This window comes from Giraffa tippelskirchi, chromosome 4, assembly GCF_054371585.1.
Source record: "Giraffa tippelskirchi isolate mGirTip1 chromosome 4, T2T-mGirTip1v1.2.pri, whole genome shotgun sequence".
In the NCBI taxonomy this organism is placed as follows: Eukaryota; Metazoa; Chordata; class Mammalia; order Artiodactyla; family Giraffidae; genus Giraffa; species Giraffa tippelskirchi.
In genome coordinates this window covers 201,337,996-201,353,229 of record NC_137278.1, presented here as the reverse complement: position 1 = coordinate 201,353,229, position 15,234 = coordinate 201,337,996, and the positions used below count along the sequence as shown (strand labels likewise).

At 55.1% G+C, this 15,234-nt stretch overlaps 1 protein-coding gene and 1 long non-coding RNA gene across 3 annotated transcripts in view; both read right to left on the bottom strand.

Annotated features, from left to right (window-relative positions):
- The window catches only part of CACNA1C (calcium voltage-gated channel subunit alpha1 C), a 384,443-nt gene that overhangs the window by 252,517 nt on the left and 116,692 nt on the right, over positions 1-15,234 (bottom strand). The gene's annotated exons all lie outside the window — the stretch shown is intronic.
- Positions 8,803-10,032, bottom strand: LOC145545433 (uncharacterized). The gene is made up of 2 exons (XR_014082077.1): positions 9,252-10,032; positions 8,803-9,044 (listed from the first exon to the last, which is right to left on the bottom strand). It is a non-coding gene; the product is annotated as an uncharacterized LOC145545433 (long non-coding RNA).

The following is a 15,234-nucleotide window of genomic DNA, read 5'->3' as shown; positions in this document are numbered from 1 at the left end:
TTATTTGTGCGAGAGAGACACAGACCAGAAGGGCACTTTGCTGTAAAGCCATTTCTCATCCTACCCACCAGAAGTGGGGCATGCTCAGTCCCATGGCCGGGCCAGGGCCAGGGTATTGGGAAGGTCAGTGACAGGGTCAGGGGTCACAGTGGTCCACCTGGGTCCACCTGGGTCGGGGCCTTGCCAGCAACCTCCCCTTCCTGATCCGGAGCCCCTGCTGGGAAGCCCCCAGGATGGAGAGCCCCCTTAGCGCACCTGCTTCTCATTACGACAGGCTTTGCCTTGGCCTGTTGCTGAAGCTGAGGTGGCTCTTCTAGCCTTCTGCTGTCCTCCCTGCAGTGGACAGTCAGACGAACCATGTTCTCCCCCGAAACTCAACTTCCCTTACCCTTTACCCTGTGACCTCGCAATGCTATAAACTGTTCTCTCCTCTGCTCGTTAGAGGTTCAGGACTGACACCACCACCCCAGATTTGGATGAGATGGAACCAAGTGATCGTGGGGCGTTCACGCTCACACACACACACTCAGACACACACACACACACTCAGACACACACACACACACTCAGACACACACACACACCCAGACACTGGCCTTCACAGGGTGACATGACTGTGGACAGAGGTGCATCCTGGCCCAGCACAGATGCCCCATCACACTCACATGGGCAGCGGCTCTGGGTGCAGGACACGGCGAGTGCCTCACGGTCCCTGAAGTGGTAGGAAACCCTGGAGGACAGAAACACAGCCTGAATGGGTCAGGTGGGGCAGCTTCAAGGCTGGAGACTTTTCAAAACTTTACTCAGGGCCCAGCACTACCTCAACCTCCCAGGATCGGGGCAAATGTCTCCCGTAAGGGGGAAGGGTGATGTAGACCTCAGGATTGCAGACAAGACGGCGTCCATCACAACCAGTCAGCTCTGCTGCAGACAAGCAGCCACAGACAGCATGCAATGAATGGGAGTGGCTGTGTGTCAATAAACCTTTATTTACAACATGGTGGTGGGGGGAGTGTTTGTGAACTTCTGCTTCACCTGTATTCGCCCACCAGAGCCCCATGAGTATTCATCTCACAGATGAGAAGAGCAAGGTCCAGAGATGTCAGTTGACTTGCTCAAGTTTGCACAGCTAGTGAGTGTCAGAGCTGGTATTCAAACAGAGGCAACCTGGATTCAGGCTTCCCTGGTGGCTCAGACAGTAGAGAATCTGCCTGCAATGCAGGAGACCCTGGTTCGATTCCTGGGTCAGGAAGACCCTATGGAAAAGGGAATAGCAATCCACTCCATTATTCTTACCTGGAGAATCCCATGGACAGAGGAGACTGGCGGGCTGCACCAGGCGGGCAAAGAGTCAGACACGACTGAGTGACTAACACTTTCACTTTTTAACCTGAGTCCAGAGTCTGTGTTCCTGGCCTCTCTGCTGATGCCCCCTACCCCTGGCACACTCATAAGTGCGCACAATAACTACTAAATAAAGCAAGAGGCCAGTCAAATGTGAGGTAACAACAGCAAAAGTTTACTGAGAGCCCAGCTCTGTGCCTGGGCTCCTGCGACCACCTATTACAGATGCAGAAACTGAGGTCAGAGTTGCAGTAACTTGCTTGGGGTTGCAGCCCTCAGGTGTCACCGAGCTGGCCCGTCCCCTCCACCCCACGGGGCCTGTAGCCCGAGGAGCCTGTGTCTCTCCCTTCCCTGGTCCCCTTCTCCCCGAGCACCTCTTGACAGTGGAGGTGGGCGTCGCTGTCCTCAGGAGCTCACACCCACCAAGGCTGTGGACCATGAGCGCCCACCGGGCCCCAGAGAGGAGGGACTGCTCCGTTCCAGTGGCAGCCGTCCCCTCTGCACATCTCCCGGGCGTCACTTAGCAACGCACACCACCTGTCAGTCTCCATGGCACCATGGGCTCAGCGCCTCACTGCTGCCTCCTCACTAGAAATATGCAGCATGGGCCCCACTCCCTCCCCAGGGAAGGAGGTTCCCCTGGGGCCTCAGCCCAGCTGCCGAGGGACAATCCTGGGAGGGGGTGGCTAGGAGACCCCAGCCTCCCTGCCCTGGCCGAGGCTCCTGGGTCCTCCCCTTGGCCAGTGGGGGGCTGAGCAGGGGAGACTTGGCTCACCCGCGTATCTGTAAGCAAGGTCCCTTCTCCAGGACGTGGGCATCAGGAATTGTGTCCCACCCCCTGCAGCCTCCCACGTCACGGTCCCAGGAGATGCGACTGTGGGAGGTGATCAGGTTTACATGAGCTCACGGGGGCCGGGACCCACTGGGGGGTTAGTGACCTTGGAGGCTGAGGATGCCACAGCACCAGGAGAGGCCCTGGGTGCACGGCGATGGGGTGGCAAGCCAGGAAGTGGGTCCTCGCCAGGGGCTGAGACTGAGGGCACCTTGAGCTTGGACATCCAGCCTCCAGAGGTGGGGAGGTGGGAGAGAGGAAGGTCTGTGGTCGAGTCCCATCTGTGCATTTTGTCACAGCAGCCAAAGCAGGCAGAGACTCAGTGAACGGAGGCACAGGGTACACAGAGCAGAGGTGGGGGCTGACGACTCTACACGGGACGTTTCGGCCACCCCCACCCCACCCCACCCCCCGCCGCCGCCCGGCCCGGTGACCTACACTGTATCATCTCCCTCTCAATTAAAGAAACACACACCTTGATACACATACACACGTATAGAACTTAGCTTAAAAAGTCTCAGTGGACAAAGATACCCTTTAATCCAGCTCAGTTTTAGAAATAACTATTTTTTTTTGAGGATGGAGAGAATAGAAGCTTTTTTCCCCCCGGCCTACCAAGGTCCCCAACCATCTGCCCACTCTCTGCTGGGGTCACAGGGCTTCTTCCTCCTCAACGAGGTTTTTCACTTTGTTCCCAAATTCCAAGTTGCTTCCCCTCCCTTGGGGACCAAGAGGAACAGCTGCAGGTGAGACAAGGGCGAGTGAAAGTGACAGAGAAATAAAGGAAGATGGACAAAGAGGCTCAGAATTGAAGAAAAGAGAACGAGGGATTAAAGCCCTAAAAACATCTCAGCAAAGATTTCCTTTGTCCCTTTGCACAGTCCTGCAGTCAGATCCCACAGGGAACCAAGGAACAGCTGGGGAGCCTGGAGCTGCGGCTTGGGACAGAGTGCCCGCCAGGGGGACGGGGGCTTCAGTCACGTCCTGTCACCTGGGATGGCCCATCAGATGGAGCATCGTCATGCTCCCCCCACCCTGGAAATCCTGAAGAATTTCCCTGAAGGTTCTAACTTGTCTGGCACATGCAGATTGAGCTAATTAACCCCACACCTGGGAAAATGGGGTCCAAGGACAAGGAGACTCAGACTGACTGGGAGAAGGCTCCTTGGGACTGACGGGGCAGAGGGGCTGCAGGGCTGCACGTGTGACCTCCCAGGATGCCGCCAGGGGCTCCCACAGCCATGGCCATGGAATACAAGCCAGGGCACGAAAGGCCGCCCCACCAGTCACCCAGCACTGTTTCAAGAAAAGAATCACCATAGCTGGGGGTGCCCTGAGCCCAGGATGCAGCCGTTTCTGGGGTTTGTGGGAGGCAGGGGTGAGACCAGGGCAGCAGGGAAAGCGTGGACACAGCTGTCACACAGCTGGGCTCTCATCACAGCCCCTCCCCTCCCTATGCAACTCAGGGAACCATCCAAGGCCCTCCCCTTGGCTTCCTCATCTGTAAAGTGGGGATAAGATCAGCATCTCACAGAGCTGTCATGGGCTCAACAGCTGAGCACCAGGGAAGGGTCGTCCTGCACAGACAGGGAGGATGGAGCCGGGGGATCGGACTGGCTGCTCTGAAACCCGAGGAAGTGCGAGCGGCAGTGCACAGACCTCTGACACCACGCAGGGCGCTGCTCTGGGCTCGGCTGGGCTGTCTGCGCCTGGTCACTCCCTTTCAACACTTCCGCTTCCAAAGACATCAAACACACAAACACAGCTAGGCCGACATCTTGGCGGCTGAACCCAGTCTACAGCCGCGAGAGGAGTCCAGCCCGAACGCTGGGACGGGAAGAAGATAAAGCCTTGGATGCGATGAGTCTGGGTTTACAGTCCCCTCTGTTTGTTTTTGTTGACGGGAGTAGAGTTGTGCCCCACTGTCCATTTCGAGAAGAGCTCCATTTCGCATAAATGAACCTAATCCCCCTGTTTATTAACATGAAACTTGACATTTATGGCCTGAGTGCTTTACCGGCTTTAACCCGTAATCCTCAGCGCGTTTCTACAGGGGCGCCACGTGGGCACAGCCCATGGTGGGCAGCCTCCACGGGCTCTCTGCACCCCTCTTCCAACCAGGACAGAGGGGGAGGTGGGGCACAGGTGGTGGACAGGACAATCCTGACCCACGGCTGGCCTGGGCGGCCCTGGGAGGGGACAGCTGCCGGGTCCAGAGTGATGGACAGACCCTAGAGGAGCAGACTTTCCTGCTGTCAGTGTCCACACCACGTCCCAGGCGGGTGGTGATGGGCAAAGAGCATGCCCCCCCCACTTCTGCAAATCGGCCTGGGCACTGAGGTCCCTTCATGACTCGATTGATGAGGGCCACGCAAGAGGCATCTGGGAGCAAAGGCCCAGATGAAAGGGAGGTGGTCCGACTCCAAAACAGGAACAGGGACGCCAGCTGAGAGCAGCCAGCAGGTCAGGGCTGGGCTGTCCCTTCAGAACCACAGCTCTGCACTGACTACCCCTCTCCTTGCTGGGGCTGCTCTCTGGTCCAGTGACTCTGGGGCTTCACTGGGACTCAGTCCCGGACAGTTTGGGCCTTAAGTGTAAGTAAATGGAAAACTGCTCTCTCTCCCTTATGTAGATCTTGTTGTTTTCTGCTTCTTTTTATTGTCTTCATAAAATTTCAAGCTGAAAGTCTCCTCCAGGGCCTGTTATAAAGGAATGCCTGCATGGAGTGACTCCCACTGACCACGGCCGTGAGGGACTCAGCATCCTGCTTGGCAAGCCTGACACGTGGCACCCTTGTGAGCATGGCTCAGGAGGAAGTTCTGAGCACTCCAGATGTGGCGTCAGGGCCCCTGGTCTGTTTTGGGCACTGGGCGGACTCACATACGCCCAGTCTTGCATCCACACAAGGCCACTTTGTCACCCCCACACTGTGCCGAGGACACCGCCTGCAGCCAGGAAGGGAGTGGGCTGCCATCGGCTGACATAGTTAAAAAAAATTTTAAAGCCACACTCAGGAAGCAGTAGGTTTCACCTAAAATCCAGATTTCCTGTCTTAAAAGACCTAAAGGGCTCGTAACGCTGGGTGGACGCTCCTCGCGGTGACAATCTACGGGCGCAGCACCTTCAGGGGACACATGCTCCTGAGTCTGCACTGACCCTGGCCCTGTTTCTTCTCCAGCTCAGAGGCCACACGTCCACGGCTGGCTTGGTGACATCCCCTCGGGCAGAGAGGAGATGGAGGTGCTGACGGCTGAGAAGCAGGTTAAATACTTTGCAAACTCAGGTGTCCAGTAACATTTTATCTAGAGCCACTGTGACCCAGGAGGGATAAAATAAGATGCAATGTCCCTGCTCTCATGGCACACGCAGCAGGTAAGGGAGGGACCACGACGAAGCCTTGTAACGTGTCCACCTGTTTGCTCAGAGCCCGCATCCGTGTTTCCGAGCAAGGGCAGACAGACAAATGGCCAAGTCGGTGGTTCCCCCGCAGGGCTGTTGAGCAGGGAGGGTGGAGGAAGGTGGGGTTAAAAACGAACCGCCTGGCTCTGCTCCGCCCCTGAAAGCACAGAGCAGCTCAAAACCCCACTCATTAATCTTCTCAGACATTGGACCAACTTCAGAATTACAGCACAGACGGCGGCCCTGCCGCTCCTCTGACCTGTTTTTCCAGGCTTCTCACATTGTGTGATTGATCACATACACATCCCCCTGCTCCAGCTCTCTCCTGCCTTCCCGCTCACTGGTTTGTGTGTGCGCACACCCGCGTGCCACATGCAGGTGTGCACACACACAGACGTGCACACACAAGCATGCACATATGCCCGGGTGCACACATATACGGCGCATACCTGCACGCTCAGACATTCCCACTATCATTTAGCTTTTTCAAAGGGTCACCTTGACAACAAGATATCCCAGGTAGCGGGGACTTTGTGTTTGGAAAAAGAGGGAAACACACAGCACAGCTCAAGGCCCCTCGTGGTGATTCTCTCCGTCCCACCGATGGAGAAGACAGAAAAGAGATGGTTGGGCAAGTGAGGCAGCAGGCCTGAGTGTTTCCATGTACGACGGAGGCGTGATGACAGCCTTCTTCCCCTGGACGGGGGCCAAGGGGCCTGCAGAGAAGAGGGATGTTTGTGGGATTTCTGCCCATAAGTACAACCCACCAGCGGTGTTCTCGCGGGTTCTTTTCTGGCCAAACACTCTGCACCTGCTCTGCTCACCAGCCCCCAGGCAATCACAGCCGAGCTGGAAGGGCAGGTGGGGCAGGGGCAGTGGGTGAGAGCTGGGGTGGGAAGAAGGGACACACATGGGCTGGGCGGGGCAGTGAGGGCATCACAGGCTAACCTTTGCCATAAATCTCCACTGGGCACCTGGCAGTGGGCGGGCCACCAGGGCCAAGAGGGTGACACACAGAGGGGGGTCCAGGGCAGAACAGTGCAGGTGGCAGCCCATGGGAGAGGGACCAAGGGAGCACACAGCTTGGAGAGGGGAGGTGGACGTGGAGGACAAGGAGGAGGTTCTGCAGAAGGAGGAAATGACATGGGGCAGAGGCTGGAGCTGGCACAGAACAGAGCTGCGGACCAAGTGGGAGAAGTCGTGTGTCTCTGTGTGTTCATGCATGGGTATGCATGTGCATGCATGGGTGTGTGTGCATGTGTGCGCATGCATGGATATGTATGCGTGTGTGTGTGTACATGTGTGGCTTGGGCTTGACAGGCAAGGGAGACACAGGCACACTGTGTGGTATATGGGAACCCCTCAGCCCTGCACCAGGTGGTCAGGCTCCTCAACTGGCTTGCAAGTGTGAGATGAAGCCACTGGGAACTTACAAAGGCCATGCGCCTGGGGGAGTCACCCAGCCAGCTGCGGCCAGACCTCGGTGTCCAGCCTGTAGCCCAGTCACAGGCCCTGCCTCGCGTCCCCTGCTCAGACCAAGAGCTTCTGATGGGTGTTCCCTGTTTCAGTGAAGCTCCAGATACATCCTCACACAGGACAGCGCCCACCCGAAGATTTCCAAAATGCAGTGCAAATTCTCCTGACTTCTTGCTTGTCAAGGTTATTCAGTATCACGGATTTCAAAAAGTCTTGTTTTTCAGTGGAAGGAAATTTCCACACTGTCTACCTGACTCCAGTGAGGTGCCCGTCGGGGGGCAGGCAGGCTCGCTGCTCCTTTGAGGACCAGACCCAGCAGGGCTGGGACATAGCATCCTGGGCTGCTGGCCTGTCGGGTGATGATGCCCTAATGATTCAATTAGCATTGATTCTGCAGCAGCAGCAGCATTTCCCAGCTGACCCAGCAATTTGGCGCTCACTGTGGACGGACACTATTCCTGGGAGTAATTGAGCCGTTTGAAAGAAGGGTGTCCAGTTCTTCACAGATCACTTTTCAGAACATTTCAATTTTAACGTGATCTCATTTTCCACTTTCCCGAGGCCCCTCTAGTGGGCATCTCCTGCTAGGAGAGGTCAGCACACGGCCGGGTCCTCCCTGTCCCCCATCTGGACACCATCAGGCTCCCTGCCCCCACCCTCACACAGATGCTCAGCGGATGCAGCCAAGGAACCGATGGGGCACAGGGCTGAGCTCGACCAGCAGTGGACACAGTCTCTGAGAGAGAATCAGGCTTCCTGCAAACCTACCCAGGCACCTCTGCTAAGATGGGAAATGAGGCGGGTGTGTAGGGGGCAGAGAGGGTGGCTGGCAGGAGAGGAAAGGGACGATCAAAAACAGATGGCGGGGTGAAGTCCTCCACCAGTTAGAAACAAGGTTGCCCAGGAAGGAGCTGAAACCCCGTGGAGGTGAGAGTGACCCTGGGAAAAATGTGACCTCTGGGACCTCTGGAACGCAGCACCTGTCCCCTGAGGGCTGTGTGGGACCTCTGCCCAACAGATCCCCCCATCCCACACCCAGCTGTGGCCTCCCCCCACCACAGCCCTTCTGGGGTGAACAGGTGTGGGGCACACGTGTGCAGCATCTCCTGGGAGTCAGTTACCCCCTGCGGTCAGTGGTCTCTGGTGGATGGACCCAAGCCAGGCACTCCAAAGGCAGCTCCCCCAGGAGATTCTACACTGTCCTGTCCACACCTCAAGGTCTCCATGTTAGCCAGCTTGGCCGCCTGCTCTTGCCCCGCTGACCTCGCCCAGACGCTATAACACAACTAGAAGCTGCAGCCATGACTTGTAGACGTGACAAATGCTGGGGGGGGTTGGGGGGGCATGCCATTTCATGCTGGTCTCTTACCAACCTCAGGACAAGCATCTGCACTGACAGGTGAGGAAACTGAGGTCCAGGGGTTCCCCACTTGACCAGTGACACAGAAGAAGCTGAGGGGCCAAAAACGAGACGCTCTGCCCTCAAAGCGGGTAAGAGCCCCCACAGCTGCCCTGGGTCATCACTCCAGGAGCTACATCTTGGTTTCCATGCTCATCATGCTCACTGCACATGTTAGGGGTCCTGGGGGATAAATGCTCCTCTTACATCAGAGTTCCCCAGGGTCACCTGCTGGATCCTTGCTTCCAAACCTGATTCTGTCGGCTTCAAGGCTGAGCACTGAACAAAGACCCTCTGGAGGCAGCAGCAGCATCTGGCTTCTAAAAAATACCCCATAAAATAACTCGCGGACTGGAGCAGCCATCCACACTGCATTTATTAAGGTTGGGTTTTCGATATTAAAACCAGCCATGTCACTTTTATTCCCCTGAACGTCATCTGGGGCCAGTGTTTCAGAGCAGAGAGTGGGAGGGCAGAGGGCAGGTCTTAACACAGGCTGATGGCAACATGTTCACTAAGGTTCTGCTGGAGATGCTCTCATGTAGGTTCGCTGAGTGTTAGAGCAGTACCGCTGGGCACACTGGCTTCCTGAAGCTTAGACATAAATGAAGAGCAAGGTGAGTGCAGCTGAAATCACCGTCTGCAGCCACGTCTTCCCCAGCTCACATCGTGGCAAAGCAGCATCATTGAGAATGAGACTCCACAGGAGGCAGGGAGGCCCGCCTCTCCTTCCCAGTTAGAAATGTCTCCAAAGAGGTCACCCAGTGACCACTGGGCACCACCCGTGAGGTGTGTCCATACCTGAGAGAAGCCTTCCAGGGAGTTCTGTGGACAACCTAGTGCTACTGAGTCCACTGCCTCCTCTCGACCCAATGGTGACCACTGGAACCAGTGTTCAGGGTCCATGGGGCCATCTTGGTTTCTTTTGTCTCAGCCCCATCAGACATTAGGTCACCTTCTGGGTCTCAGCTGGGGGGAGGACAGAGTGCTTCTCCAATGACATCATCCAAATGAGAAGGACACAGTGGGCCTACACCGTCGTCCCCTGAATGATGGAGTTGTGGGAACAGGCAGGAGGGGGACACTGTTCCAAGTGACAGAAAGCAGCATTGGGCCTTAACTTACAAGCTAAATCCCTGATCCAGAAAACCATGCTTTCATCAGCTCTACACACTGGGATCAAGATTCCCCTCACGGTCTCCATGTAGAGGGGGGTCCCATCTGCTGGCCCCTCCCTACTGGATCTGCCATAGGCCCCACACCACCAGTAAGCAGATGAACCAAAATATTGACACATTAACACAGCAAGACTCAGAGGTGATGAGCCACCAAAACTCAAACCAGAAGAACATGAGTATCGCCAAGCACTGCAGCGTCCTCATGGGACCGGACATTTTAGAAACACCTGGAGGCCAACAGCAAGATTACAGTGAGTGGGACAGGTTCCAAATGTCTGGAATCTTCAGAGCTAGGGGAAGCTCCCTTGTGCAGAGGTGAAGACCCTATGGCCCAGCGTGGGCAAGGTGCCATGTCCCCCCATCTCCCCAGGGGAACAACCTGGGTCACCTCAAGGATCAGCTCTGTTCAAGCTTCTGGGTGCATTCGTGAAGCCCAGGATATGGTTGCCATGGAGATCCTGCTTTTGTGATGGAGTCTGACTGAGTGTCTGATCCCTGGTACACTGCTGGGGTGTGGCTGGGAGAACTATGCATCAAGGTGACTCAGAAGAATGAGGGCTGAAAGTAACCTGGAAGTGCTGGGTTGAGCCCAAGAACAGGAGAAAGACCCCTGGCTGAGACATGGGAAGAGGGAACATTCCATTAATGTCTAAGAGAATTGGTTTTTATATAAAACTTGATTACTTCTGACACTGTGGCCCTTTTCTTTTCCAACAGATCACTTGTTAAGTTTGTGTTGGTATTGCCCTGTTGCTGAAAATGTCTCTATTTAAATGTCAGGGGTTTCCACCACAGCTGCTTAAGTATAAGCTTTTTTTTTTTTTTTTTTGATGTGGACTGTCTTTAAAGTCATTATTGGATTTGTCACGACACTGCTTTTGTTTTTTTGGCTACAAGGCATGTGAGATCTTAGCTCCCCGACCAGGGATTGAACCTGCAACCCCTGCATTGGAAGGCAAAGTCTTAACCACTGGACCACCAGGGAAGTCCCATAAGTACAGTCTGGCAGCAAATGCCAGACAGGATGGTCCCGGGCTTCACTCCTCCACGTGTGGACCACAGGTCAGCCACAGGGACGGGCATCACCCAGGAGCTTGTTGGGAATGGGAGACTTAGGCCAGCTCCCAAGTGCTGGACCTGAATGGACATTTTACCAAGGTCCCCAATGAGCCACATGCAAAGGCAGGTTTGAGAGGCACTGGTCAGAGGGACAGAGATTCTCCATCTCTGAAAGCCCAGGGTGCTGGAGTAGGAGGGGACTTGGGCGGCCTGCGAGCGCCTCTGCTCAGCAGACCAAATGCCTGGGTGCGAAGCCTCGCTCCAGAAGCAGCTTTACGAACCTCTCAGTGCCTCCAAGTTCTCCTCTGTAAGACGGGATGACAGCAATGCTGACCTCACTGGGTTCTAAGTGCCCTGAGTGAGTAAATCCATGTGAAGAGCTGAGGACAGTGCCTGTCCCATAATGAGCACTGCCCATGGCCAGTGAGTGGATAGAATGGGCAGAATGGGGCATGGAGCCAGACCTGCAGAGTGGAGCCTGGGGCAGCTTCTACATCTGCTGTGCACCCACCGCCTCCTTCCGACATGACACAGACAGTCTTTTGTTCATCACTCTATCCCTGTCCCCTCCCCACCCCAACCTGACATGGCCCTGCTCTGTATCCAACACCCGAGGAGCCGTGGGGATGGATTCTGAAGAATTCGCTGCTTCAGCCGGTCGCAGCCCTAGGTGAGCGCAGTCATCATGTAGGAGCATCGCACAGACAGCATGGGTAGACCTCCATGATTGCACCACTTCCCGCCCTCCCACCAGAAAAAACACAGCTCCAAAACAAGCCAGCAATTTAAAAAATATCTAACCCATGATTTTCTGGGTGAAACCATCAGCCCTGAGTTGCTCCAGCCCCTGGCACCCCTCCGTTCCCCCCCAAGTGTCAGGTTGGTGCAGCGCCCAGCCGAGGAGCTGGCATGAAGTGGAGAAAATTGGCCGGATGTAGGCAGAGCTGTTCTCTTGCCTCCATAGCTCCAGATGTGCGCTTGTCGTCCTGGTAGAGCAACTGAGCTAATTAGGAATTTCTGCAGAATCAGTAGGGAAAGTGGAAAGTAAGAATGCCAGAAAGGCTGCCCTGTGCCATGAGCGGCATCTCTTTCCCACGTCTCCCTGACCCAGCTCTCCAGGACCCACTGGAGGGGGTGAGCACTGCCCTCTGTCAAGTGCAGAGATGCAGGAACACTGCTGCCTGACCCTCCCCCAGGAGAGAGAGGAGCCAGCCCCAATCCCACAAAGATGAGGGGTCCACGGCCAGGGCCACCGAGAAGCCACGTGCATGAGGATCTCAGCCCCGCCGGTGTGTCAGGGAGTCCAGGCATCCCACCCACAACCTCCTGTCCCCTCTGTCACTCTGCCTTCCTCCTGGGAGGGATCTTTTCCTCCCTGCCCTGTAGCTCTCGCCAGGCTATGCTCTCTGTCACTTTTAATTGAAATAGGCTATGTAGGTCAGCTCATTTAAAATTCTCAAGGGCAGAGCACTGCATACATGCAGGACGGGGCATACAAAGCTGTTCTCTAAACTGGATTTCCTGTATTCACACACACACACACACACACATACACAGAAAATTTCTGGGAAAACCACCAAACAGAAATGGAGATGGGCACTAAGACGCCCAGGCCCCAGTCATCTGCCAGGCTCGAGGCTGGGAGAGCAGCTGGGGGACGGCTCCAGGGCTGAGGGGCGTCTGCCCAGTTGTCCATCTCAGGCGCCTCTGGCAGAAGCTCTTGTATGCCTGGGTCCCACGTTACTTTCCGAGGCAGACACGGAAGGCCTGCCGCCCTCAGGCTTCCAAACCAAGTGCATGGCAACTGACCTGCCCACAGCCTGCGGGTCCCCTCCTCCTGAGAACAGGCAGCGAGCCGGCCAACGTGTGTACACTTTGCATCAGTCCAGTGACACAGAAGACACGTGATCACCTGGTACCAGAGGGGACCAACGCGAAGGGCAGCCAGGACTCAGCATGAGTCTTCAGCATCCTCACCTCTCCAAACTAAAGGAGACCAAAGATGCCTCCAGATATCCAACTTGTGTGAAAGGACTGCACCATCCAGCCAGCAGAATCCTCCTTGTGGGGACCCATTTCTGAGCTACGCTGGGGATTCTTGGTCTATCCGGGTTCACAAAGTTCAAGGAAATACTGAGAACCAGCCTGTGTGGGAAGCTCTGGAATAATGCCAGATTATGTGAAGCCAGACGGGAAACAGAAGAAGTGGGAGTAGGGGAAGACAGGTCCCCGTGACCTAACCCACATTCCTATCCATCAATCTCCTTCCACCTGAACCGGGATCCAATTCCATGTGGCAGTGGGTTAAAGTTAAGCCGCACAATCTCTGATAATGCACTTCTGCTGAAGGGATGCTTTGGGGTGTGAGAGTTGTTGGAAGAGGCCGCCCACCCCTGAGGCCCAGCCCCACGGGAAGGCCCTGGAGGTGGAGCCCCACTCCAGCAGCAAGTTCCATCTCTTCGGCGGCAGACGCCCACCCACCTGCAGATGATGGTTCACACGGCACTCAGAGGGAGCAGTTAGGCTCCAGAGTTCTTTTCAGGTCAAAGAACACACCCCTGGCTTCCTTGCACGGAGCCTGAAGGAGTCAGAGACTACACGTCAGAACCGAGTTGTGGGCAAAGGTCTTCACGGCGCCAGGAGGCCCTAGGCTGGGGAACAGCCTCTTCACAGTCTAACAGCCTCTGAATCTGAAATCAAAATGAACCACCCCCGCAAGGCTGAATTTGCAAGGCTTTAGAATGCTGAATAATCTGAAATGAGTTCTCCTAATTTGCAGTGACCGAAAAAGAAGTCCTGTCTCCTAGACTGAACAGAAGATATTATAAACTCCCCGGGAGCAGGACTTTCCCACCACTGTAAACCCAGCACCTGACGCAAGGCCTGGCACAGAGTGAAAGAGCCACACGGACTCATGACTTGAACTCAGTAGAATCTAAATTGCCACCAGATGGGTCACATGAACACGTGACAGATTCTTAAGATTCCACGTGGCGGGGTTGCTGGTGTCCCTGGTTCACAACAAGACAGGATGCTGGCTGATTCCCATTCACCTCGTGGACAGACACACTGCTTCCTTTAAGACAGAAGCGCCGACGTAAACAAGTCACAGAGAGCAATGAGCACAGCTGCTGCTCAGGTCTTGGCTTTTAAACACTCTTCTCCAGACAGAGGAACCAGGAAGAGGCGTTTGATTCCAAGGCTCGGGCAGGGAAGATTCAAGATGCACCTGGAGCACTCGGTGGTCCGAAAGCAAGAAAATGCTGGAAAGAGGCAGGGAGCCAGAGGAGGGTCAGAGTCAGTCCCCAAAGACCTCGGACTGGCTGAAGCTGGAACAACGTGGGCAATGAGATATGTAGAGCAAGATAAGCAGGATCATGATGCAAATGAGAGGTTGAACAAAGAAAGGATACAGAGGACAGAGGTGACAGAGGATGAGATGGTTGGATGGCATCATTGACTCAATGGACATGATGACCAGACATGTGGGATCCCCATTAGACCCCAGGCCAGAAAAAGGACGCAAGTGGGAAAACTGGTGAAATCAATGGAGTCAGAATTTAATTGTAAGTATTGTGCCAATACTTACTGGGTCAGGAAGATCCCCTGGAGGAGGGCATGGCAATCCACTCCAGGATTCTTGCCTGGAGAATGCCCATGTACAGAGGAGCCTGGCGGGCGACAGTCCATGGGGTCGCAAAGAGTCAGACACGACTGGGTGACTCGGCACATCTTACCAATGGTGGGCTTCCCTGATGGCTCAGCAGGTAAAGAATCTGCCTGCAATGCAGGAGACGTGGATTCAATCCCTGGGTTGGAAAGAAGCCCTAGAGGAGGAAATGGCTACCCACTCCAGTATTCTTGCCTGAACATTCTGGTCCCATGGACAGAGGAGCCTGGCAGGCCATGGCATCCTAAACAGTCGGACAGGACTGAAGGGACTGTGTATGTACACACACACTTCATACCACTGGTAATTTCTCAGTTTGAACCCTTATATTTTAATTACGTGAGAAGCTGACACTAGAGGAAGCTGCATGAAGGGTCTGAGGGAACTCTCTCTACCACTTTTCAACTCTGATGTAAGCCTAGACCGCGTTTACAGACGTAGCTGATGTGCATTCTGTCAGGAGCTCTCGTCTCACCCTGGACTGGCCTGCTTGGTGGGAACTGCATTGTGCAGAGTGCTGTGCTAGATGGTCTTATTGACCAAAAACACAGGAACCAAAACACCTGCTGCTCAAGCCTAGTGCTCGTCATCGGGCCCTGAGGCCCAGCTCGGAACCCAGCAGGTCTGTGGCCCGACTGCTCACGAAAGAGGAAACCAGGAGATGGTGGTTTTCACCTCTGCTCTGATTTTAACAGCGAAATAACTCCAAAGAAACATTGTGACCTTGGGCAGATCTCTCGTCTCTGACCTCGGTCTTCCCATAATTAAATTGGGAAAACAACATGTCCTGCACTTCACAGGGCTGGCACGGAGGCGAGATGAGACGGCTGCGTGGAAGGAATTTGAAAACCATCAAAGCCTGATTCAACTGTAACCC